The sequence below is a fragment of the Schistocerca americana genome, chromosome 2 (genome assembly GCF_021461395.2).
Source record: "Schistocerca americana isolate TAMUIC-IGC-003095 chromosome 2, iqSchAmer2.1, whole genome shotgun sequence".
Taxonomy (NCBI): Eukaryota; Metazoa; Arthropoda; class Insecta; order Orthoptera; family Acrididae; genus Schistocerca; species Schistocerca americana.
The window spans coordinates 635,144,306-635,171,162 of NC_060120.1; the positions used below are offsets into that span (position 1 = coordinate 635,144,306).

The window sequence follows — 26,857 nt, forward strand, 5'->3', positions numbered from 1 at the left end:
ACGATAACTACGACACTTCAACAGAATTATCTTACAGCAAGACGCACATTTAGCGCTACAGGACACGCATTTCAGTGATTAATTTTGTACTTAAAACATTTATTTTTAAAGATTTTTGAATTACAAAGAAAGTTTTCCATGATACATTTCATTCCATTGCTGTAATCTGTAACACCTGAGGGTATAATTACATTAATCCTCGGGGGGGTACACGCTTACTTTGTGTATCATGTGTTTGGCAAGCACAAGGAGCCCCAGCTAATATGGTATTTGCTTATACAACTTTACACATCGGTACCATATTTCTCTAACACACAAATTACACAGCCATCTGATCATTTAACTGAGAGATAAACATTTTTTTTACTACGTCAGTGACACATGTTTACGCAATTACAGAGTTGGATTACTTTACACTTATGAAATTGTATTTTGTCTGTACTTTGTGAACTGTTCATATTTTTTTGGAACCATTGTGATACTATGAGAGCTTTGAATGATGTATTTGGTAAGGGAGCATGATTTTTAAAGTACGTTTGAGGTAGATGACACTATTGAAATGAGCGGAGAATTTTTTTAGGTTTTGACATTATTGCAGAAAGCTACGCCTTTTTTTAGATTTGGCTGAGGTTTTATGATGTTATGATGACGATGTGTATTACGCTGTTGCGATATGTTTATCATCAATAAGCTGATGCTATATGAGGAATTTGATTATGCTACATATTTATTATGATGAAATATTGAAGAAGTGTCGACGAATATGTATATATGTAATAAGGTAAGGAATAATGAGTAGTGGTTAGGGACTATGACTTCTGAAAAGCTATGTTGGAAACCAAGAATCGTACTTTAAGAGTTAAGAAATGTGTCTAAATGCATGAATGTATCACAATGCCGACGAATATTTTTGGACACTGTTATATTTATAGGATTTTGTTTCTACACATTTAAAACGCTAATTCTCGAACCGTGAAATTTTTATATGAGACTGTCACAGTAGTGCAAACTGGTGTCGTAAATATTTCAGTAAGAAAGCCAAGTGACCTTGACGTAATGCATCTTGAGCGGCCAGCTGTGTCAGACGCCTGGAGAAAAAGCCATTAGTGTGTGCCTTTTCAGAGGCACAGGTAAAAAAAAAAAAAAGAGGGAGGCCATTATCCTCGCTATTGACATTCCTTTGTAGAAAGCATCGTAAATACGACACCCTCAAACTTGAAAACATGATTACACTGTAGAGTTCTTAATTTATGATATTTACTGAAATGAAATGATGAGAAACATTTCATGTCTATTGTCTTGCTAGTTGAAAGATTGTTTACTGCATTATGAAATACCGTATGGCTAGTGAATGACGTTTCACGCCTTGCTTTGTCTATTTTGTTCAATATCTGGTTCCTAGCTGGACTGCGGGATTGGTTAAAATAAAATTTTATAGATGTACTAATATAAATATTTTATGCCTACAGATCCAGTAAAAAATAACTTTATGATGGATGTACTCCAAAAAAATGAGGGATCACAAAAAGACATTTCCACTTCACAGGAATTGCATACATAATTTTTGTCAGTGACTTGGTAACTTGTTTGCTAGAGCAAGTTACAGTGATGCATCACTCTAGTGTTAAGATGTGACATAGGTATTAGACATGGCCATCTTTACTGTAATATTTTTTCTGCTTGAGCTTTTTCATGATTAGATATAAGTTATTGCATTTGCGGCTGCTGTTTGCCAGGCATAGTGTTATTAAATTTCACTTTGTATTACTCTGATAATCTAGTTTTACTACTGATTTATTTTTCTTGTTTGCTGCGCATTGCCTTATATTAGTTGTAATATTGCATTTGCTTTGCTAATTTATGCTGCTTGCTTTGCCATTTGTATTTTTTATCATTGCTGTTTGTGTTAATTGTTTTGTGCTGCTGCATTGCCTCGTTCCTTAGTTTAGCAACTGAGCTCAGTAGATTTAAGTTAGCTTAAGATGGGGTAGGCTGTATGAGAGAACGAGTTGTGATGAATTGGAAGAAATGCATTGAGAAGCTATAAGAAAATGGTTTGGCCAAAAAAGTATTTTGAAAGAGGATATGAGCAAAAAAGTAGGGTTTAAGGACAACAGGTTTACGTAGGATTTTTTTGGAAATAAATGATGAGGTAAGATAATGGAAAATAAATAATGAGGCAAGAAATATGTGAACATATAAATACAGAAAGCATGCTTGGATAGGATTTTTTTGGTGGAAACAAATGTTGAAATAAGACGAAAGATCTGTAGAATGAAGTTTTAGGTTGGACTGCAGTACCAATTGTTACACTGAAAACAAACCCTGCCCTTTCCTCTTGTATTATTCTGCTATGTGATTGTGTGCTCTTGTATATTTGTGTTTTTCCTGTCTTTATGAGTTTAGCTGATATGAGTTACGTTGTAGAATTTTTCTAATGCTATGTTATTTACTTTGTAAAGATGTTTAGACATTATTTATCTGTTCTGTTTTGTTGCTCTTATGTGAAGTTGATGTTTCAAAAGTTATTCTGATCTTTATGTATGTACTTATGTCATAATTCTTGTAACACTGATGTGCATGTTTATTTCTATTCTTTTGTAAAGCCTGTTTTACTACAAATGTTATCTGTACTATTATGTTGTTTAATGATGTATTTTGTACCTTTGTTATTGTATTCTCATGTTATAAAATTGTAATTGACACCAGTTCATCAAATTAAGTAACTTGTAAGTTACATTTCACTGCACACGTTTCTGTTGGTCATAGTATATGGACAATATGTGAGAAGTAGGGAGTGTTAGTGTTTGCATGTGTGTTAATAATTCAGCAAGGGACTGGATAACAGCATTGCTGGTTCTAAGGACAATTCCAAAAACTGTGTGAGTGCACAAGTGGTGGTTTGTGGACTTGCTATATTCTCCGCAAGACTCTTCAATGGTGATTGTGCACCTGCACAGTCGCAGCAGATGGCTGCTGGCCATCTCTACAAGGACTACAGTGGGTCTACTCTGTGATGATCTACCTACCAATATTCTTCAAAACTTCGACTGACTCTGCGGTGGGTTTGCTCTGTTGTGGCCCATTACCTGTCTGCATGTAAAGAGTCAGCACTGTCTTTTCGTTGGAAGGACAACACTACTTCTTCAAGACTGCATGGAAATCCACTACTTCCGTGTGCATTTTCTTCTACTGCTCAGACTTTGAGAAAAACACTGCTATTTTACTGTGATGAACGATCAGGACTGTCTTTATGGACTGTGAGAAAATTTTAGCTTTTGACCAACATTGTATCAATAAGTGTGTGCATTTGATTTCTTTGGTATTGTAATTATGAAATTTTTTTTCAAATCTGTATTGGCCACTACCCAAAACAATTTGTAAAATTTTTTGTGGGGAGCACGGGGGCTATGTAAGCAGGCTGTTTAAGTGTTTATATTGGTAACGCCACGTAGCGCTCTGTATGTGCTGTGTGCAGTCTGTGGCTGGTTTGCGTTGTTGTTGGAATATCTGCCATTGTAGTGTTGGGCAGCTGGATGCTAACAGTGCGTAGCGTTGCGCAGTTGGAGGTGAGCCGCCAGCAGTGGTGGATGTGGGGAGAGAGATGGCGGATTTTTGAAATTTGTAAGACTGGATGTCATGAACTGCTATATATATTATGACTATTAAGGTAAATATATTGTTTGTTCTCTATTAAAATCTTTCATTTGCTATCTATGCCTATCAGTAGTTAGTGCCTTCCGTAGTTTGAATCTTTTATTTAGCTGGCAGTAGTGGCGCTCGCTGTATTGCAGTAGTTCGAGTAACGAAGATTTTTATGAGATAAGTGATTTGTGAAACGTATAGGTTAATGTTAGTCAGGGCCATTCTTTTGTAGGGATTTTTGAAAGTCAGATTGCGTTGTGCTAAAAAATAATGTGTGTCAGTTTAAGCACAGTCTTGTATAATTGTTCAAAGGGGACGTTTCATACTTAGATAGGACTGCTATATTACATGTTTTTTAACTTTGTTTTGATACCTCAGACCAATGTAAATTTTTATATTTCAAATTGTTTGTTTCTAAAGTATTACACACTGTCATGCTATGACTTAACAATTTCATATGTTTTGGGCGCTTCCGTCCTCTCATTATGTAGGGTGATATTTTAACGCCCATCACATCAGCCTAGTGCTCCATCTGCCCAGCAGCGCTTGCACACCGTAAGTTGCACCAGTTTTGCATACTGCTACTAGTGGGAATGTTAAGAGTAGATGTTAATCCATTTCAGAGATAAGGGGACAAACACAGATGAACGTCCAAGTTTAATGAACTGATAAAGAATTGTTTATGTTTAGCATTTGTTTCTTTACAGCTGCCAACAACTTCACTCCTGTCTCCCAAATCATCAAAATAACTGAAGACACCACACAAGAAGACAGCTTGAGTCAACAAGTAGTGGTTGCTCACACCACTAGAACCACTACAGTCTGCACACACAGGGAAATCTGACCTAATACTTTGATCTATGACTTATCCGTGAAGATAAACTGGAGAAAGGGAAACCTACATATATAGTATTTGTAGATTTAAAGAAAGTTTTTCGCAATGTTGTCTGGAATATAGGCTTTGAAACCCTGAAGGTAACAGGCATAAAACACAGGGACACATTATTATTTATAATTCGTACAGATACAGGTCTGCAGTTTTGAGGGCTGAAAGAAGCAGAAGTAGAAAGGATATACACCGCTTATGTTCAAAGTCTACATGGAATAAGCACTCACAGATGGCAGGTGGCACCAACAGCATTGGAGGGTACATAAAGCATGTTGGGGGGACATGAAAAACAGTGCAGTTGTTGTTGTAATGTGGGAACAGAGCAGTTTATATGCTGACCTAAAGGGCATGATCATTGGCTTTTGGGCCAAGGATGGTAGCATTTCCATAATGGCTAAGTCTGTAAATTGTTTTCGTGGAGCCATAGTTAAAGCATGGCGTGCAAGACGAAATGGCACTATCCAAAACTGGCACCAAGGCAAAAGTGATTCATCATGGGCCACAGATAACAGGATGAATGGTGACTGTGTGGTTGTGTACAGGCAAATAGACGAGCAGCTGTTGATTGGGGGACTGCCATAATGAACCAAGGGCTACCAAGAGTGCCTCCTATATCACCACTCAGCAAACATTGCTGTTTATAGGCCACTGCAGCGGGCCCCTGGTTCATGCACCCATCAACAATGAAGACTGTAATTTACATATAAATACTGCAACTAGATGTCCACTGTTTGGCGACAGGTGGTGTTTTCAGATGAATCACATTTTATGCTCTATCGGCGTTAAACCTCTGAAAGCAAATGTTCCGCAACAATCCTCGCAGTGTTCCAGGCTGGAGGAAGTGGTGTTACGGTCTTGTGAATGTTTTCATGGCATTTTGTGAGTGATTTCGTCATTCTAGAAGGCACAATGGATCAACATAAGTATGCATATATCCTTTGGGACCATATGCACCACTACATGCAGTTTGTTTTTCCTCGGCACGTTGGCATTTACTAACACGACAATGCAATGTGTAACACAGATCACAGTGTCCGTGCGTGGTTCAAAGAGCACCAGGATGAGTTTACTTTACTCCGCTGGATACCAAACTCCCTGGATTTAAACACAATCGAGAATCTGTGGAACCACCTTGATTGTAAGACAGTGCCTCCTTTCAATTGTCGTACGAACATCGAAATGGCAGATCTTGATATAATCGATCACGGAGTAAAAGAGCAACTGCAATTGAGGCATCAGGATCAGATGAGATACTTGTAAGATTCTACAAAGATTATGGGAAAGAACTTACTCCTCTTCTAGTAGCAGTTTGTTATAGACTGTTGAGGAACGGCCGGCCGACGTGGCCGTGCGGTTCTAGGCGCTGCAGTCTGGAACCGCGAGACCGCTACGGTCGCAGGTTCGAATCCTGCCTTGGGCATGGATGTGTGTGATGTTCTTAGGTTAGTTAGGTTTAACTAGTTCTAAGTTCTAGGGGACTAATGACCTCAGAAGTTGAGTCCCATAGTGCTCAGAGCCATTTGATTTTGTTGAGGAACGAAGGGAACCTAGCAATTGGAAAATAGCACGAGTCATTTCCGTTTTCAAAAAGGGCCGCAGGACAGATGCACATAGTTATAGACCTATATCGCTGACGTCAATCTGTTGTATAGTTTTGGGACATGGTTCAAGCTCAAGAAGTATGACATTTTAGGAGAACTGAAATCTCCTCTGTGAAAATTTACGTGAATTTCGCAACAGAGATCTTGTGAAATTCAGCTCTCTCTGGTCCTCCTTGAGATCCTCAGCGCTGTACACAACGTCGCTCAGGTTGATGCCGTGTTCCTTGACTTCTGGAAGGCATTTGACATCGTCCTGCACTGCTTTTTAGTGAAAAATAGTACGATCTTATCGAGTATCGGACCAGATTTGTGACTAGATTCAAGACTTCCTTGCAGACAGATTTCAACACGTCATTCTTCAAGGAACAGAATCGAAAGATGTAAAGGTAATATCTGGAGTACCCCAAGGAAGCGTGATTGGACTGTTACTGTTTGCAACATATATAAATGATCAAGTAGAAGGCGTCGAATGCTCCATAAGGCTGTTCGCAGATGATGCGGTTGTCTGTAACAAAGTAGCAACGCCAGAAGACAGTATCGATTTGCATAATGACTGATAGAGGATTGATGAATGGTGCAGGCTCTGGAACTTGACCCTGAACGTAAATAAATGACATGTTGTGCATGCGTAGGAACAGAAAGCCACTACTGTACAACTACACTACCGATGAGAAACTGCTGGAAACAGTATCTATGGTACATTATCCAGAGGACCTTAAGCACATTGACTACACTGTTTTGGCCGGTTCCTGAGTATTGGTCATCAATGTGGGATCCTTACCAGGAATGACTGATAGAAGAAACAGAGAAGATCCAAAGAAGTGCGGCGCGTTTCGTCATGGGATCGTTTAGTCTGCGTGAAGCCTTACCTACGTACTTAACAAACTCCATTGGCAGATATTAGAAGAGAGGCGTTGTGCACCACAAAGAAGTTCAGTACTGAAATTTCGAAAGGTCATTTTTCCAGTAAGAGTCGGACAACATACGTCCTCCCACATATGTCTCGCGTTATGACCATTACAAAAATATTCCAGGAATTTAAGCCAATACAGAGGCTTGCCGACAATCATTCTTCCCCGAGCCATTCACGAGTGGAATAGTGTAGATTGACATGTGTATGTTTTGTCTTCATGACGGTCAACGATGGGAACAAAGTAGAGGAGATCAGTTAATGGTACCCAAAGGACCCACCGTCACACACCATTAGGTAGCTTGCGGAGTATGATGTAGATACAGAATTTAATGCTGGTAAAATCCACAAAACTGTGAGACAGAATTTACACAAACGCCAATTTTACGATTCGAAAATGCACAATTACGCCAGTGATGTACTAGCCCATCCTGCCTGGTAAGGGACTAGTTTTTGGGTGGGGCGTGTTGGAAGGTCACTTTTGTACTTTTTCTTGAATAATTAGAAAAACGCAGCCTCTAGCGAAAACGTATACCAGTACAAAATTAAATTACGTTAAATTTGCTAGAAAATACCTCCTACTCATTTTTTTCTCTAGGACTAATAGTACGTGTGAAGAGGGCTAGAAGATATCGAAAATTTCACGAGATGCACATGCACTGTATCTGTGTAGTATTAGTAGGCCAGTTTCAAGTATGAGGCCTGTCTAAAAAGTATTCGACCTTTGGCCAGAATAATATTTCTATTACCTGACGGGGTTGGGACGCTAATCCCCTTCCAAGTAGGCCCCTTGTGCTTGCACACACTTAGCCCACCGATCCTTCATCTGCTGGAAACACCTCTGCAAGTCTTCTTTTGAAATGGTGTTCAGCTCAGTCGTCGTGTTGCGCATTATTTCTTATCTACTCTCAAAACGGGATCCTTTCAGTGGTGTCTTCAACTTAAAAACAACCAGAAGTCACAAGGAGCCATGTCTGGAGAGTAGGGAGGTTGGCAAACTGCTGTAATTCCATGTTTGGGCAAGAAATTTTGGATCAAGTGAGATGAATGTACGGGTGCCTTGTCGTGATGCAGTTGCCAGTTTTTCGCCGTCCACATGTCTGGTCCTTTGCGCCGAACTGCGTCACGGAGTCGCAGGAGAACATCTTGATAGTACTCCTCTGTCACTGCTTGTCTTTCCAATGGCGCGTATTCGGGATGCAAACTTCCACTGCCATCAAAGAAGACAGCATCACCTCGATTTTGCTTCGTACCTGCTGCACTTTCTTTGGCCATGGAGGTTCAGGATGCTTCAAATGGTTCAAATGGCTCTGAGCACTATGGGACTCAACTGCTGAGGTCATTAGTCCCCTAGAACTTAGAACTAGTTAAACCTAACTAACCTAAGGACATCACAAACATCCATGCCCGAGGCAGGATTCGAACCTGCGACCGTAGCGGTCTTGCGGTTCCAGACTGCAGCGCCTTTAACCGCACGGCCACTTCGCCCGGCCAGGATGCTTCCATTGCGACGACTGTCTTTTTGTTTCTGGGTTGTATCCGTACACCCACGACTCATCTCCACTTATCACGGTGTTCAGAAACCCAGAATCAGTGTTGGTGGTGTCCAGAAGTCCTGTGCAACGTCAAAATGCAGATCTTTTTGTTTCAGCGACAAAAGCTTGGGCACGAATTTCGCAGCCACTCGGTGCATGTTCAAACCATCACGCAAAATTGCATATGCAGAATCTTTACTCACTCCAGCCTCTTGGGCAATCTTCCGCACGGTCAAACGACGATCTGCCATCACCAAATTTTCCATCATCTCAACAACAGCTGCACTTGGAGCACTTTGGGGCCTGCCAGAACGCTGGTCACTCTACGCTGGTGTGCGGCCATTTTTGAATCGGTTGAACCACTCCTTAATTTGTGTTACACCAATCGCATCTTCTCCAAACACCTGATGAATCATACGAACTGTTTCGCTTTGAGAATCACCAAGCTTTTGACAAAATTTGATGCAGTATCTTTGCTCAACACGTTCAATCATCTTGAGAGAATCGGTAATCCGACGAATACGTGTACCACCTCACACATGCTCATAAAGATCTTTTCCGTTACTGTGTGCAGTGGCAGTCCCTGCTGCTAAAGACGGTTATTGAGGTTTTTGAAAGATGGTCGCATTAATGGGACTGGACAGTGTAGAATGCAAAGTGGCAACAGCAAGAAAAGCTTTTCAGAAACAGAGAAGTTTGTAAACATCGAATATAAAATTAAACGTTAGGGATTATTGTATGGCGGTATTTGTCTGTGGTATAGCCTCGCATGGAAATTAAATGTGGACGATAAAACGTTCAGTCAAGAAGAGAACAGACGCTTTAGAAATATGAAACTACAAGAATATGCTCAGGATTACATTTGTAGTTTGTATAATTAATGAAGAGGGTCTGGATCAAACTGGGAAGAAAAAGGATTTATTGCATAAGTTGACTAAAAGAAAGGATTGCTTGAAAGGACACATCACTAGATATGAAGGCATCGTAAATTTGGCAGTGCAACGAAATGCAGTAGTTAAATATTGTAGAAGCAGACCAACATTTGACTACAATAAACTGTTTCAAATGAATGTAGTAGGCTGCAGTAGTGTTACAGAGATAAAGAGTCTTGCACCACATAGACTAGCTTAGGAAGATGCATCAAACGACCCTTCATACTGAAGACCACAACAAATAGAATGGGGGACGAATTGCAACCTAACACAGAATCTTTGGTTAGCTGAATTGATTGTGTGTACCGGTACCACATTAAAATTTACAAATGAAACCGTCAGGACCTGATGAGATACTTATCAGATTTCACAAAGATTATGCCAAAGAACTGCCCACCCGGTTAGCCATGTGGTCTAACGCACTGCTTTCCAAGCGGGAAGGCGTGCCTGTCCCTGGCACGAATCCGCCGGGTGGATTAGTGTCGAGGTCCGGCGTGCCAGCCAGTCTTTGGATGGTTTTTAAGGCGGTTTTCCATCTGCCTTGGTGAATGCGGGCTGGTTCCCCTTATTCCGCCTCAGTTACACTATGTCAGCGATTGTTGCGCAAACACTTTCGCCACGTATGCATGCACCATAATTACTCTACCATGCAAACATTGGAGTTACACTCGTCTGGTGTGAGAAGTTGCCGGGAGGGTCCACCGGGGTCCGAACCGTGCAGTAACCCTGGGTTCAGTGTGGGGCGACAGTGGGGTGCATGGATTGCTGTAGCCTGTTGTGTGGTTGTGTACCACTGCAGGCTACGGTGGAGATGAAGCCTCTCCATCGTTTCTAGGTCCTCAGTTCCATACAATACAATGCCAAAGAACTTGCTCCCTTTCTAGCAGTAGTTAGTAGTAGATCACTTGAGCAACGAAGAGCACCTAGCGACTGGAAAAAGCGCAAGTCATTCCTGTTTTTAAGAAGGGCCGTGGGATATGTGCACACAGTTATAGACCTTTATCGTTGACGTCAATCTGTTGTATAATTATGGAACATATTTTAAGTTCAAGAATTATGACGTTTTTGGAGCACTGAAATCTCTCCTACAAAAATCAACATAGCTTTCGCAAATAGAGATCTTGCGAAATTCAGCTCGCTCTGTTCCTCCTCGAGATCCATAGGGGTGTGCACAACAGCGCTCAGGTTGGTGCTGGCTTCCTTGACTTGACGAAGGCATTTGACACCGTCCTGCACTGTTGTCCAGTGAAAAAAGTACGACCTTTTCGAGTATCGGACCAGATTTGCGACTGGACTCAAGACTTCCTTGCATACGTAACTCAACACGTCATTCTTAAAGGAACAAAATCTACAGATGAAAAGGTAATTTCCGGTGTACCCCAAGGAAGTGTGATAGGACCGTTACTGTTTACAGTATATATAAATGATCTAGTAGAAAGCGTTGCATGCTCTCTAAGGCTGTTTGCAGATGATGCGGTTGTCTATAACAAAGTAGCAACGCCAGCAACTAGTAACTATTTGAAGAATGACCTCCAGAGAATTGATGAGTGGTGCAAGCTCTGGCAGTTGACCCTGAGCGTAAATAAATCTAACATATTGCACACACACAGGAAAAGAAATCCACTACTGTATAGGTACACTATTGATGACAAACCGCTGCAAACAGTATCTGCTGTAAAGTATCTAGTAGTAACTATCCACAGCGACCTTAAGTAGAATGCCAACGTGAAACAAATAGTAGGAAAAGTAGATGCCAGACGCAGATTCATAGGAAGAATATTAAGGAGATAAACTCGTCCACAGAGGAGTGGCTTCTTGGAACGATTCTTGAGTATTGTTTATATCTGGGATCACTACCAGGTAGGACTGAAGAAGAGATAGAGAAGATCCAACAAAGAGCGGAACGTTTCGTCATGGGATCGTTTAGTCGGCACGAGAACGTGACGGACTCCATTGGCAGAGTTTCCAACAGAGGCGTTATTCACCACGGAGAGTCGTGAGGGGTAGCCGCGCAGTCTAGGGCGCCTATCACTGTCTGCGCGGCTACCCCTGTAGGAGGTTTGAGCCCTCCCTCGGGCATGGGAGTGTGTGTTGTCCTTAGTATACGTTAGTTTAAGCAGTGTGTAAACTTACGGACCGATGATCTCGGCAGTTTGGTCCCATAAGACCTTACCACAAATTTCCAAATTCACCATGGAGAAATTTATTATTGACATTTAGAGAGAGCACTTTCCGAGAAGAGTCGGACAATATCTTACTCACCCCCCCCCCCCCCGCCGCCGCCCCCCCTCCCCCCCACACACATACATCTCGCGTAATGACCATGAGGAGAAAATTCGAGAAATTAGAGTCAATACAGAGGCTTACTGACAATCATTCTTTCCACGCACTGTTCGGAAGTGGAACAGGGTTGGAGGGCTCAGTTAGTGGTACGAAAAGTACCCTCCGCCATACACCTTTAGGTGGCTTGGGGAGTATGATACAGATATAGAAATTAGGTAGTGTACAGCACAATTCGTTTGTAGTCGGATTGTCGGAAGAGAGGAGACGCCACTGCTTGCTTCCACTGTGACTCCAGGTTTAGTCACTTCACTTCCTGTAATGTGTCAGATGCATATGAAATACATTCCTCCCTAAGCCACTATTATCCCTGATGTTCCAAGTACCACATATGCACGTCTACAGGGTAACACAGAAAAATGGGCACATTTCAACAATCCAATAAAACTAGAAGTGATGAAGGAAAGAAATTGCATTCATAGTAACTGAAACCTTGCAACTTTGCCACTTACGAAACATTCATATCATTTATCATTTTTTTTTTAAATTACGTCCATTTAGATGGCGTGCTCTTGTATGAAAACATTTGTGAAATCTGCTGTTGACACTTCTCATTGACCGCTGCAGTATCTCAGCTGGGATACTGTGAATTAAATCCCAAATTCTCTGTTTTAACTCATCCAGGATTCTTGGTCGAGTCTTGTAGACTTTGCTCTTAAGGTAGCCCCACAATAAAATATCACAAACGGATAAAGCTGGCGTTCTAGGGGACCAGGGAATGTTACCGGACCAGGCAATGTTACCAAATCGTGATATCACACGATTGCCAAACAAATGTCGCACATATGCCATTGACTGCCATGCAATGTGTGATGTCGCTCTGTCCTCTAGAAACCAGGCTTCTTGAACGTTTCGAAAGTTGTTCAATGCGGGTGTAACGAAAGGTCGTAACATCTCCATGTAACAATCGGCATTGATAGTTATTGTGTTTCCCTGTTCATTTGCGAAAAAATATGGTCCGATAATCCTAAGTGATGAAACACCACACCATACTGTCACTTTACTGGGTGTAAAGGGCGCTCATGAACGTCATTAGGATTTGTATTTGCCCGGTAAGGGTAATTTTGTTTATTCACATAACCTGTGAGACGAAAATGTGCCTCATCTGACATCCACAGCCGGCCGCGGTGCCCGTGCGGTTCCTGGCGCTCCAGTCCGGAGCCGCGCTGCTGCTACGGTCGCAGGTTCGAATCCTGCCTTGGGCATGGGTGTGTGTTATGTCCTAAGGTTAGTTAGGTTTAAGTAGTTCTAAGTTCTAGGGGACTGATGACCACAGCAGTTGAGTCCCATAGTGCTCAGAGCCATTTGAACCATTTGACATCCACAACTTGTTTAGAATTCATAGTCGTTGTTAATTTTTGTTATCATTTGTTGGCAGATTCCTAATCGTAACCGGTAATTGTAGTTAAAAAAAATGGTTCAAATGGCTCTGAGCACTATGGGAGTTAACATCTGACGTCATCAGTCCCTTATAACTTAGAACTACTTAAACCTAACTAACCTAAGGACATCACACACATCCATTCGAACCTGCGACCGTAGCAGTCGTGCGTTTCCAGACTGAAGCGCCTAGAACCGCTCGGCCACACCTGCCTGCGGTAATCGTTGTCCTTCAATTGTTGCACCATCTGTAGTTTGTATGGATGAAATTTTAAATCAAAATGAAGAATTCTGTGAACACTGTCCTGGGACATTCCAACCACAGCTGCTTGCTTACAAATTGAACGCCGTGGGCTCCGTAAGAGAGACTCGCGCCCAACATCAATGTTCGCTGGAGAATACACGCTTTTTGGTCGTCCTGTTGCTTTGTTCTTGAGCGCAGATCCAGTCTCTTCAAAGTTATTAATCCAACATTTTGTCGCATGTTTCGACGGAACGGGATCATGACGTCCTAAATTATAAAACGGCGAAACTTCCTCTGCACCGCTACCAAACTATCATTGTTTTTAAAAACCAATTTTATGCTTAACATACGCTGCTGTCCGTTCCACTAATCCATGATTACTGAAATGGCGGACTGTTTACTCGCTAACTGTCACGAACCTGCAGTGCTGCCACCTGCCCATGGCTGCCACTACCCATTTCAGACATTCCCGTTATTCTGTGTCACCCTGTACTTCCTAGCTCGGTTCTCCACCAAGTGACTCCTAGCTCGCGTCTTCGCCGGCTGATCAAGTTACTCCTTGTCTCCACTTTCGTTTAATTTCGGTACAAAAGACAGATTCTGGCGGATTATGAGCCTAGCTACATGGCGTTATTTGAGTTTTTCGAATGGTGCATCGTGATTCGTTGGCTTGCGAAGTGTTGACAGCCAAGAGTGGCTGAGTCCACTTTACTTGATATTGTTAGCGGCCATTAAACGAGCCGTCTGCTTTTCTTGGTCGAGGATTAGGTGTGGGCGTTTGGCATCAACCGGAGTGGCGCACTTCGCCAGCCTATGTAGAAAGCACTGCCCCCTTTACCTCCGTACTGTGTTGGCAATTTAAAGATGGAAAATGCCGTTCTTTGCAGATATGACAAGTGCACACTCACTGGAGCGAACTAGCTCTTTTTCAGGCCTCGCCATTAACCATTCATTCATAAAATAAGTATAGGTAGTCACTGTGCCTTTTTAGGTCACTGTAGCTATACTTTTATCTGACTTAATCCTATTTTGAAAGATCATAGGAAGCGAAGTAATAAATTTATGTTACGTCCCTGGTAGTTTTGAGATTTAAATGTTCTATATTTTGTCTGCTATAAAAATTCAAAATACTACAGCAAAACCCTGAATATTTTTTGTCGAGTGGGATATTTATAAAGTAAGACTGATTCTAGTTACCTTTTCATACTTCTATTGCAGGCAAAATACAATATTAAAATTACAGCATAATTATAACCGAATGAAGTACCTGCAGTCGGTGTTTATAACCAGTACTACAAAGTAAGTACTCAAGAAGGAAAAATTAATCAACATTATGATTTATAAATAAAAATTGTAGAAAGCGTTCAATCAATGGAGCGTAAAAAGCGATCTGCATAAAATATTAAAATTCAATAGAACAGTTTGGATGGCAAGAGAAATTTATTTATGTTGGCAACCGGTTTCAGTCTATAATTTAGATCATCTTCAGGCCTTAAGAACTGTAGTACAAGAGTAGTACATATTCAGAAGGATTTAGTACAAAGAGACGGTAATATGGCTAAAAAAATCTAAAATAAAAGCTACAATAACAAGAAAGTACAACGTTACGCCTATGCTGGTGGCAGGTGACGGTAAATGGAACAATATCAATAAAGGCACAACGTCAACTGCTGAATAAGGCAGTACAACTCGAGAATACGCACTGTACGCACTGCCCATTCCACACAGCAAGTCCGCCCCGGTAGCTGAGTGGTCAGCGTGACAGACTGTCAATCCTAAGGGCCCGGGTTCTATTCCCGGCTGGGTCGGAAATTTTCTCCGCTCAGGGACTGGGTGTTGTGTTGTCCTAATCATCATCATTTCATCCCCATCGACGCGCAGGTCGCCGAAGTGGCGTCAAATCGAAAGACCTGCACCAGGCGAACGGTCTACCCGACGGGAGGCCCTAGCCACACGACATTTCCATTTTTCCATTGACAACCAGTCATGTACTTCTTACGTGACGTGTGCTGCATCCTACATTGAATGGTGTAGTCGAATTTAGAAGAAAGATACACATAGAAATTCATGCAAGAATTACATACATAAAGGTTCACAATAAATCCCATCATAATTAATTTAAAGTAAAGAAACGAAATAACAGGCATGATTAGATCGTTTTAATATGTAGACTGTCCTGTATGGCCATTTGCACGAACTCGTTGAAAGTAGTCGTAGCAGAGATGGCTATCTTCGATTACCATAGCAATGGATTGCCGGCATCGACAGTTTCGCTTCTGCGAGGCCCACCACAGGCACCATGGTAGAGGACAGAGCGCTTAGAAGGCAGTCGCCCTCCGATGGCTCCGAAGTCGAGCGCCGTGTTTTAGTTTTGATAGACGATTGTAGTGGAGGAACTGACTGCCACGATTCGGCGTCCAGTGGTGAGAATAAACCATTGACGTAATCACTCGCATGGACTGTACACTACAGCCAAAGACCCCGTTACCCAAATAGCCATCTCTGCTGCGACTACTTTCAACGAGTTCATACAAATGCCCATAGAGGATAGTGTGCACACAAAAACGATCAGATCATTTCTGTTAGTTCGCTTCTTTACTTTAAATGAATTATGACAGAATTTGTTGTGAACCTTTACGTCTGTAGTTCTTGTATATTTCTACAACTATTTTTGTTGTAAGTTCGACTACGCCGTTCACTGCAGCATACCTCATGTCAAGTCCGGATCTAAGAGGGGCAGACTGGGCTACCTGTCCCGGGTAGCAATTTCAGGGGGCACCAAATTCATATTCTTGAAGAAAAAAAAACCTTGTTTTACAAAGCGCCTAGCATTCAGTGCACGTTGGTCTATCGATTGTTCATAAGATTTTGAAACACAACCCTGTTGGTATTTGAACATATTTGAACACATTTTAAGTTGACTTTTGAACGAATTATAACATGATTTTTGAATGCGTGCATATTATACGTGATGTCTGTGCCACGGGAGTCCCCGTCGCATATAGAAATAAAAACCTTTCCGCAGACGAAAGGGGACGAGGCTAAACGAGCTGAGCCGAATAAATCCGAACGGTGAATGACAATCGCTGTTTTTTTTTATGAGGTTGATTGGGTGTGCAAATGATAAGCGTTGTTATAAGTAGTAGCTAAATCCACACATTCAGACAACCAGAGTGGAAATAAACGACTAACAGGAATAACAAGTAGGAAAGATCACATATTATCTTCTCGGTGTATCCAGAAAAATGAAATTTTGACAGAAAATTTTTTAAAGATCGCTACACTACTAAGGGCCAGTTGTACAGTCCCCGGTTAGCAGTCGCTTAATTCTATTCTCGGAATAGCGCAGAAAACGCGTTGTAAGTACACATAATAACGCCTAACCGGAGAATAAGTGCGGGATAACTAAACCGCAGATTCTGGCAGAGTTAGTGCAGTTAAACGGATAATAAGTTTTGACAATGGCAGGAATAGTTACAGAATTAGGGATGACAAGATTGTTTGTTAGAAGGAGAAAGGAGAAGAAACGGGAGCATTTATTACTTTTTTATCTCATGTTTCAGAAACTGGAGTATATGAATGAAATACGAAACTATTTCCTAACATAAATTTTTTTCTTGAAGTAGGCCTAATAGGCATTTGATATTGGTACTTCATGATTTATGCTCTGTCGTGTTATTTATGTAAATGAGGTAGATAAAAATGACCATTTGTGCCAAAACGATTCCCTAGTGAACGTGAATCGGTACTATCAACAGTGTAAAACTTGAACAGAAGGTAAACGAAGATTGTAGAGCAAGTTGTACAAGTGGCATTTCCTTGCGTTTATACTTGGGCAATGCACAGTACATTGCAAATCAGACGTGCAATAGCGTAAAATATTTTAGCCAAGCGGAATCACAAAAAAGCGGGACATTTGAGTGCCCCTCCCAAAAATTTCTGGACGACGGTACACTATGGAAAAAAAGAGACTGTCCTAGGAAAATCTGGACGAATGGAATACTAACGAACCGGCCGCGGTGGCCGACCGGTTCTAGGAGCTTAAGTCCGGAACCGCGCGACTGCTCCGGTCGCAGGTTCGAATCCTACCTCGGTCATGGATGTGTGTGATGTCCTTAGGTTAGTTAGGTTTAAGTAGTTCTAAGTTCTAGGGGACTGATGACCACAGATGTTAAGTCCGATAGTGCTCAGAGCCATTTGAGCCATTTGACATCCCAACGTAATCGCATTGGCATCCGACTATGTCTTTTAAGTGCTTCACTTCTTGTCAGGCAGTGTACTATCAAACAGATAACTGCCAGACTTTTAGAGAACTTGGTTGTGCAGTTGTTTTGCTTGGAATCTTACGTAGTTTGGTGCTAACATACGTCAACAATTTTTAGACGAGATAACCGTTGCGAAGCAAACAATGTATGTCGACAATGTAGCGGCGCAAGTTCGCAGTAGCATACAGAAGACATCAGTGGAAAAGAACATGTAATTTAAGCTCTTCCGCCAATTTGTAATCCGTAAAATGTGCTAGAATTACAACGAACTGATTCTTCAGGCATTCGAAAAGAACAGCTTTCAGTGAAGAGAAATGTGTAGCAATAATGTGCAAAATTAAGTAAGACGTCGTTATAATTAATTTAGTAACGTTAGGAATGCAATCCTCAGAATGTGCTTCGGGAGTCAGGTTCCCACCATGTGGCTACCTGCATTAATCCTACATAAACATGTACTTATAAAACATACAGAAAAAAATGTGTGTGAAATCATATGGGACTTAATTGCTAAGGTCAAGCTTATACACTACTTAACCTAAATTATCCTACGGACAAACACACACACCCATGCCCGAGAGAGGACTCGAACCTCCGCCGGGACCAGCCGCACAGTCCATGATTGCAGCGACTGAGACCGCCCGGCTAATCCCGCGCGGCAAAACATACAGTCATAAACTATAGACTAATTAAATTATCTGGACATAAAGCCCTCGACTTACTTTTAAAAATAGCAACACCAGATTCTTTGTTCCGCTTATCCATATTACTGTCCGCTCACCAAAGCGTTCCTTTACTTTGCGGTGACACCAGTCACATCAGCTTCAAATACCAACAGCTGGCTTTCCGTGTACTGGCTAGTGCTGTAAACACGCACACGGTTCAAACAGAATTAAACTGAGACATCAGCCGTTCCATAATAGCACAAGAGCCTATGACCAAAATTATTTACTTATACGGCCAAACCCGTATACGAGTAAAATCGATATATTCGATTACCCTAAACCAAAAAATATTAATTTCAGAAATTTTTTGCCTCATGTCTAAACTGAAGAAATTTTCAAAAACGTCAAGAAATTTTCCCGAACTGTATCACAGCGATACATCTTGATTTTAGGAATGTAGTTGAATGATGGGTTTAAGATGCCAGAAATAAGTTTTTCAGACTTCTGTAGCGTAGCGCAAACCTGGGGAACCACCCGAAAAAAAAATTTAAAAAAAAGCACCCGTCTGAAAATCCGTTTTACTAGTAGATTTGGGTCAATTACTGTGCAAAAGTCATTTTTAAGAGGAAAACAATGAGCATCTTCCATTTTGAAATCGTTATGAAAATGTTACAAAATAATAATGTTGAATATGATAAAATAAGTTGCCCAGATGCAGAAAAAAATTACATCAGGCAAATTTAGTGCAGCACCTCACAAATTAGATAATGTTTCAATATGGTAGTCAAAAGTCATTGAAAAGAGACGTATGAAGGCCTATGTTGCAAGCCAATGAATAAGCTGTAAACTTCAAATTCTAATACGACTAATAAAGAGCTTACTCGAAAGCATCATACTGAAAGATTTTTGTAAATAAATTGCACGAAAAGAAAGTGGGATAAAGTTCGACAAATGCAATTTATTTAAAGAGAAAATAATGTTCCAACATTTGATCACTGTCGGACTCATCAATATCATCATCATCGAAATCAATCTCCATGTTACTACAAATATCGTTATTTCTTGTTCTGGAAAACACAGTTAGTGAGAATCACTCATTTATTTATAAAAATCTTACAGTGAAATTCATGTCACCTATACCTTTTGTGGACGTTGTTTTTTCGTCTAAAATAACGTCCCTCACTTCTGGTAATTGGCTACTATAGAATCACGACAAATCGTAACGTCAAATTCAAGTTGAAAAGTAACATTACAGGATATTAGAAACCGACAAGAAGAGCTGCATACATATAGGTGATGTATAAACAGATCAACTGCATAGTAGTGTTTGACACTAGCGCAGTGTTCCACACTGCTATGCAGCTGACCCGTTTATACATCACCGATATGTAGCAGCTCTTCTTGTCGGTTTCTGATACTTTGTAATGTTATTTTTCAACATGAACCTGATTGGTGTGTCAAAAATCTGAGTGGTGTATTTTTGTCATTGAATGTCTCAATAGCTGCATTCCTATGTTCCCATTTTCGTAATGTGTAACGTGTTTTTGTTCGAGTTTGTAACCGAAACCTGTATTATAATAACAGAACCAAACAGCTTTGCGTTATGGATTTGTGAAACATATTTGCGCTGTTGTCAATTGCGTGAAGAAAATGTTCATTATTATTTTTTTCGTTGTTTTACCCGCACGTGAATTCTTCTAAGACGCTCAATAGATTCCCTCTATCAAAAGTATATCTGCCAGATCTGTGAAAGTCTTTTGGTATCATGTAGAATTTTTCAGCACTATTAATGGCCTTTCTTCCCTTTCCATAGAATGCGGAATTGTAATCGTGGCCGATTATAGCATGAAGAGCAGGGAAAGAATTTCCTAGAGCAATCCGATTGTTTCACACAGACGTGAAATATCGGTGTAAACCAACGAGAGCATTCATCCAAATCTTCCATATTCCCAACCATTATAATTACAATGTCAGTGCTAAATTTGTTAACAACGTTGACAAACATGGCAAACAATATTAGTATCCGCCTCCTCCCGTTTTCGGCAAATCAGATTTTCATTAATTATTCGAGTAACAGTACCATATTCACCCAATATTCACAGCACATGCCGTGTTTAATACGTATTGTATTGTTCGCGAAACATGCACCATGTCTTGTTTTGAGCAATTATTAATTAAAAATTCGACCAGAGAGAGCTTCTTTAAATTTTGTATTTTTCAATTTTCTGCGATATCCGAATCTGACTTGTTGCGTTCGTGAGATGTGAATAGTGGGAGAAGAGCTTAGTAAATAAAAGCAGTTCCCAACATAGCAGGGTAAAGAGGTCTGGAACGTTCTTTTCGTTTTTAGGAGTTTGGGTGGCATCGAAAATGCCTGGAAACCAACATTTTCGCAATGAAGTGACGGAATCTATCTCCATTTTTAACATCACACTTATTCTGATAACGGGATCTCTTTTTTAACACAGCAGAAATGGACTCTCGTGGAGCTGATTTTGTTTGTTACTACCTTCCTAGTCGTTTTCAGGATAACCTGCTCTAACACTTTTGTGCAGTTTTGACAGTAAAACGGTGAGACATGGTTTTGGTTGTGGGCTCTCGTACTATAAAATTAAGACGAAGACTTTACATCCGAATACGCTTATATGTTTTTATTTTATGATTTTGTGTGCTTTTGAAGTTATAGTGCCGGGTTAACGCAGACAGCCAGATGATGGAAGCTTGACTCTCAAAACGTGTTAGTGAGGTTGGTTGGTTGTTTTGGGGAAGGAGGCCAGACAGCGTGGTCATCGGTCTCATCGGATTAGGGAAGGATGGGGAAGGAAGTCGGCCGTGCCCTTTCAGAGGAACCATCCCGGCATTTGCCTGGAGTGATTTAGGGAAATCACGGAAAACCTAAATCGGGATGGCCGGACGCGGGATTGAACCGTCGTCCTCCCGAATGCGAGTCCAGTGTGTAACCACTGTGCCACCTCGCTCGGTGTTAGTGAGGATTACTTGTATAACATTAGTGCTAGTATGTTAAATTATTATGACTATTATCTTCAGAATTAGAACGTCCGGCCCTGTAAATGGATAACATTAGGAAATAAGATAGCCTACGTTCTAACACACTGGTCGAAACGTTACTTACTTTTAGTCCACGGAGCTTGCATGGCATCGCGCAGTCCACGAAGCTCGCATGGCAGCGCGTAGTCACGTAATTGTCAGTGCTCCTGTGCCATTAAACAGTGCCCTGTAGCAACCCAGCTGCTTTCAACAGCCTCTCAGGCAGAAACACCCCCTACTGAGTTTTGGTATTGTTAGCGACCGAATAATGTATCAGCCGAAACTTTTTATTTAAATTACCGTGCACTAGTGAATAAATGCTAATTGGTTTTGAGCGCTGCGGAAGTTGTTTCAGTCGGATTTTCACTACTTGGAAATGGAAATGAAGTCCCATGCTTCTTTACAGAGCGTAGGGGAACGATGCGGGAGACCCGCACCGCTTTACTAGGCAAGGTCCTAGTGGAGGTGGTTTGCCATTGCCTTCCTCCGACCGTGATGGGGATGAATGATGATGATAAAGACGACACAATGACACCCAGTCATCTCGAGGCAGGAAAAACTCCTGACCCGGCCTGGAATCGAACCCGGGGCCCCATGCTCGGGAAGCAAGAACGCTACCGCGAGACCACGAGCTGCGGACTCTTGACTACTTAGTAGTGCTTTATTCAATGAACAGAGGATTTTGCATTAATGAAAGTCGCGAAAGTGTGCACTAACTAAAGTTATACATTCACATTAAACACAATTGGGGACAGTCACTACCATTATCATTTACTTCTGTTCATGGCTAAGCTGATACACTACGTGTTCAAAAGTATCCGGACACCTGGGTGAAAATGACTTACAAGTTCGTGGCGCCCTCCATCGGTAATGCTGGAATCAGTATGGTGTTGGCCCACTCTTAGCCTTGAAGACAGCTTCCACTCTTGCAGGCACATGTTCAGTCAGCTGCTGGAAGGTTTCTTGGAGAATGGCAGCCCATTCCTCACGGAGTGCTGCACTGAGGAGAGATATCGATGTCGGACGGTGAGGCCTGGCACGCAGTTGGCGTTCCAAAACACCTCAAAGGTGGTCTATAGGGTTCAGGTCAGGACTCTGTGCAGGCCAGTCCATTACACAAACGTTATTGTCGTGCAACCACTCCACCACAGGCCGTGCATTATGAACAGGTGCTCGATCGTGTTGAAAGAGCAATCGCCATCCCCGAATTGCTCTCCAACAGTGGGAAGCAAGAAGGTGGTTAAAACATGAATGTAGGCCTGTGCTGTGATTGTGCCACGCAAAACGACAAGGGGTGCAAGCCCCCTCCATGAAAAACACGACCACCCATAACACCACCACCTCAAAATTTCTGTTGCCACTACACACGCTGTCAGAAGACGTTCACCGGGCATTCGCCATACCCGCACCCTGCCATCGGACAGCCACATTGTGTTCCATGATTCGTCATTCCATACAACGCTTTCCTACTGTTCAATCGTCCAATGTTTACGTTCCTTACACCAAGCAAGGCGTCGTTTGGCATTTAGCGGCGTGATGTGTGGCTTATGAGCAGCCGCTCGACCATGAAATGCAAGTTTTCTCACCTCCCGCCTGTCATAGTACTTGCAGTGTATCCTGGTGCAGTTTGGAATTCCTGTGTGATGGTCTGGATAGATGTCTGCCTATCACACATTAAGACTCTCTTCAACTGTCGGCGGCCTCTGTCAGTCAACAGACGGAGTCGGCCTGTGCGCTTTTGTGCTGTAAGTGTCCCGTCATGTTTCCACTTCACTTTAACATTGCAAACAGTGGATCTAGGGATGTTTAGGAGAGTGGAAACCTCGCGTACGGACGTATGACGCTAGTGACACCCAATCACCAAATATGGATTACCTGGCGGTAGGGGGTAGCACAATGTACCTAATACGAAAAACGTATGTTTTTGGGGGTGTCCGGATACTTTTGGTCACATGGTGTACATGTGAAATGAAGGTGGTTTGTTAAGCCTGGTAATGGTAAAAAAGCAAGAAAAAAAGGTTTGTTTCGTGAACAACTCACCTTACTTCTCCTTTGCGGGCTACACACTCGGGCAGCTTCTTCATCTCATCGGAAAAATAGGTGCTGTCAAACGCTGCAAAATACTCGTCGACTGCAACTACCACATCCTCATTTCATGAAAATTTCTTCCCAGCAAGCCAAAGTTTCATGTTTGGGAACGGGAAGATGTTGCCTTGGGATAAGCCTGGTAAACAGAGTGGGTAACGAACCAGTTCAAAGCCCTCCACTTCCGCCATTTTTATCGCTGATGTGTAGGTTGGTAGATTATCCTGGTGAAAGAGCGTGCCAACCTTGGTCTTTTTTCAGCCAGCGCTAGTTTCAGACGATCGAACAATGAAGCATAATAAGGCCCAGTTTGGTTGTGCCTTTCTTTAAGTAATGTATGAGGATTATTCCTTGAGAATTCCAAAAAATAAGCGTGGCCATTATCTTACCAGCTGCACTTTCACCAGTCTTTTCCATTGTTCTGACTACCGTTTTGACTCTGGGGTGTAATGATGGATCCGCGTTTCATCAGCAGTCACAAATCGGGGCATAATGCCCTACCGGTTGCGATACAACATCGCCAAACACTGTGTTGAAATATTGTGCCGGATGCTCTTTTGCATGACCGTGAGAAATCACGCACCCGCCAATTCTCTGTACTGGATATTATGCATTTATTCAGCCGAGATGCCCATAGTCTCAGCAATCTCTTGGGTGACACAGATTTTCTCAATGGCTTCCTTTGTGGTGACATCAGTTGGACGGACGGAGCGCGCTGCGTATTCAGCGCTTGTCCTACCACGTTTAAATTCGCAAATGGTCTTCAATGACGGTGAAGAGACATCGTGAACTTCACATAATTCTGTTTTGATTTGTGCAGCAGTCCAACCCTTCAAACGAAAATGTTTAATAACAGCACGAAACTTGGTTTTCTCACAGTTGACACACAGACCAGTCAGAAAGCTGTCAAAAATGAATTCTACGCTGATCATTGTTGAAACTCTTTGTACAGTCCTTAGAATAATCAAGCTTATTAACCATGAAGGGGCAAGAAAAATGTTGCAATCCTTAATGGAAATTTACCAACCTCGTATATTGCGATGTCGTCACACGCAGTTGTAGCAATCTGTACACGTTATCCTCACTGCTATCCACTGACCGGAGCGGTAGGCGCAAACGCATAATATCGGCACTCCGTACTTTTTTACCACATTTTGATGAAAACACGTTATCACTAGCCAGCATATTTCGAGTTTCTGGGTGTCAGCCTACGACGATGGGGACACATTCCCATCCGGTATGCTATTACTCCTCCCGCTACGCAATTACAACATAATCACTCCACACTGCTCTGCTGCATCTCACGTGCTACAATATCACTCGCTGTGCGCACTCGGATCTTGACTATCGATTCTTGGCCTGTCCTCGACCTGTGCGAGTAAAATATGCTTATCTTTGAGTAATGGACTGTGGATCCCTTACAAGATCTGACCACTGGAATGGAAAACGAACACCGCAAACAGTCAATACATCGCCCTTAAGCGATTTCTAGCATTTCCTCCATAAACGAAACGGGTTAACAGTCTGAACTGAAAAAGGAGAACGCCTCACACAAGAAAACCACAAGTTCCCGTTGGAACAAGTGGAATATACTTTTTTCAATAAAATCTCGGTAAGTCCGCCTTGTTGTAACTTCCAGCTAGCTGATGTCGCCACGTTCCGGTATGGCTGTAAGGTGCTACTGCCTGTCAGGACTTTCAGAAGTTTCTTTCCCTATGCGTGTTATGAAACACAGGGCCTCCAGTGGAAATCTCTTGCCTTGGGAAACAGCATAGTCGGCCGAAACGACAACACTTTTAGCCGGATAGACGGTCCAATTATCTCCAGGCTGGAGAACAGTCCTCATCCCTCGGAACCCGAAAAACCGACGCTGGCGTTCGTAGTAGCTACCGACAGTAGATGATGGGAACAACAAGGAACCCTCGATAAACGCTCATGATCGTGTCTGTTGTCTACACTTCCAATAAAATTAGGGAAAAAGAGAGATTTTTTCCTCAATATATGCTTTTCTTGACTTGACTGTACGTTTTTTAACATACGTTTAATTACCAAACGAGACTGCACTAATGTTACATGCCTTTGGTCACTAACGTAGAAGTCGAGGGAAAGAGGCGTGTTTCAGGCACAACAGTGCCTCTGTGCAATACCTCGGGTAAGCAAGACTGGATGTGATCAGTTTAGGGTTGACATATCTAACTGGGATTTCGTCGGGACATTCTGTAATGGGGATGTAGAATGAACTAATAAAAATTTATTTAGAACGCAATTACATGGAACTTGATATGGCAGTAGTTTGTACACCATATTTTTCGTAAGATTTCACCTTTTTCAGCAAGTTTTTTTTCCTTTTACGTATTTATGAAACCGCATGCAAGTTAGCTTGTAGTTAAACTGGCACAGCAAGATGGATACCACAGCCCCTGCCAGCAGCCAATTTCTTTCATCACTCCACTGGTCCGACGTCAGCGGAAATACTCTTTCCACAATGGCCTTGTGTGCGGGAATAGAAAACAAATACTCGCATAATGCAGCAGCTGGCATTTGCGTGCAGGATTTTCGGTTTCCTTGCGAAAATAAATCCATCTTTCTTCCATAGAGTGTTCAGATTTCCATTCTTCTGAGTCACGCTAGTTCCTTTTGCTCTGCAGATACCTACATTCCTGAAAACAGTTGTCGCCTGAAATCTTCATACCATTTTTAATTAGGTATGCAATAGTGTGTAAGTAGGCTGTTTAGGTTCTTATATTGTTAACGCCGCCGCCACGTAGCGCTCTGTATGAAAATCAGTGGCTGTGCTGTGTGCAGTCTGTGGCTGGTTGGCATTGTTGTAATACTCGACATTGTAGCGTTGGGCAGTTGGCTGTTAACAGCGCGTAGCGTTGTGCAGTTGGAGGTGAGCCGCCAGCAGCGGTGGATGTGGGGAAGTGAGATGGCGGATTTTTGAGAGCTGATGATCTGGACGTGTGTCTATCAGAAACAGTACATCTGTAAGAATGGATGTCATGAACTGCTATACAGGGTGAGTCACCTGACATTACCGCTGGATATATTTCGTAAACCACATCAAATACTGACGAATCGATTCCACAGACCGAACGTGAGGAGAGGGGCTAGTGTAATTGGTTAGTACAAACCATACAAAAATGCACGGAAGTATGTTTTTTAACACAAACCGACGTTTTTTAAAATGGAACCCCGTTAGTTTTGTTAGCAAATCTGAAAACATATAAATACGTAATCAGTGCCGTTTGTTGCATTGAAAATGTTAATTACATCCGGAGATATTGTAACCTAAAGTTGACGCTTGAGTACCACTCATCC

General features: G+C 42.0%; 1 protein-coding gene across 1 annotated transcript in view; it reads right to left on the reverse strand.

The window, feature by feature from the left end:
- Positions 1-24,400, reverse strand: part of LOC124595183 (phenoloxidase 1-like) — a 263,543-nt gene extending 239,143 nt beyond the window's left edge. The window contains exon 1 of the mRNA XM_047133801.1: positions 23,492-24,400. The gene's annotated coding sequence lies outside the window, so the exon portion shown is untranslated. The remainder of the gene's footprint in view (positions 1-23,491) is intronic.
- Between the last annotated feature and the right edge of the window lie 2,457 nt (positions 24,401-26,857).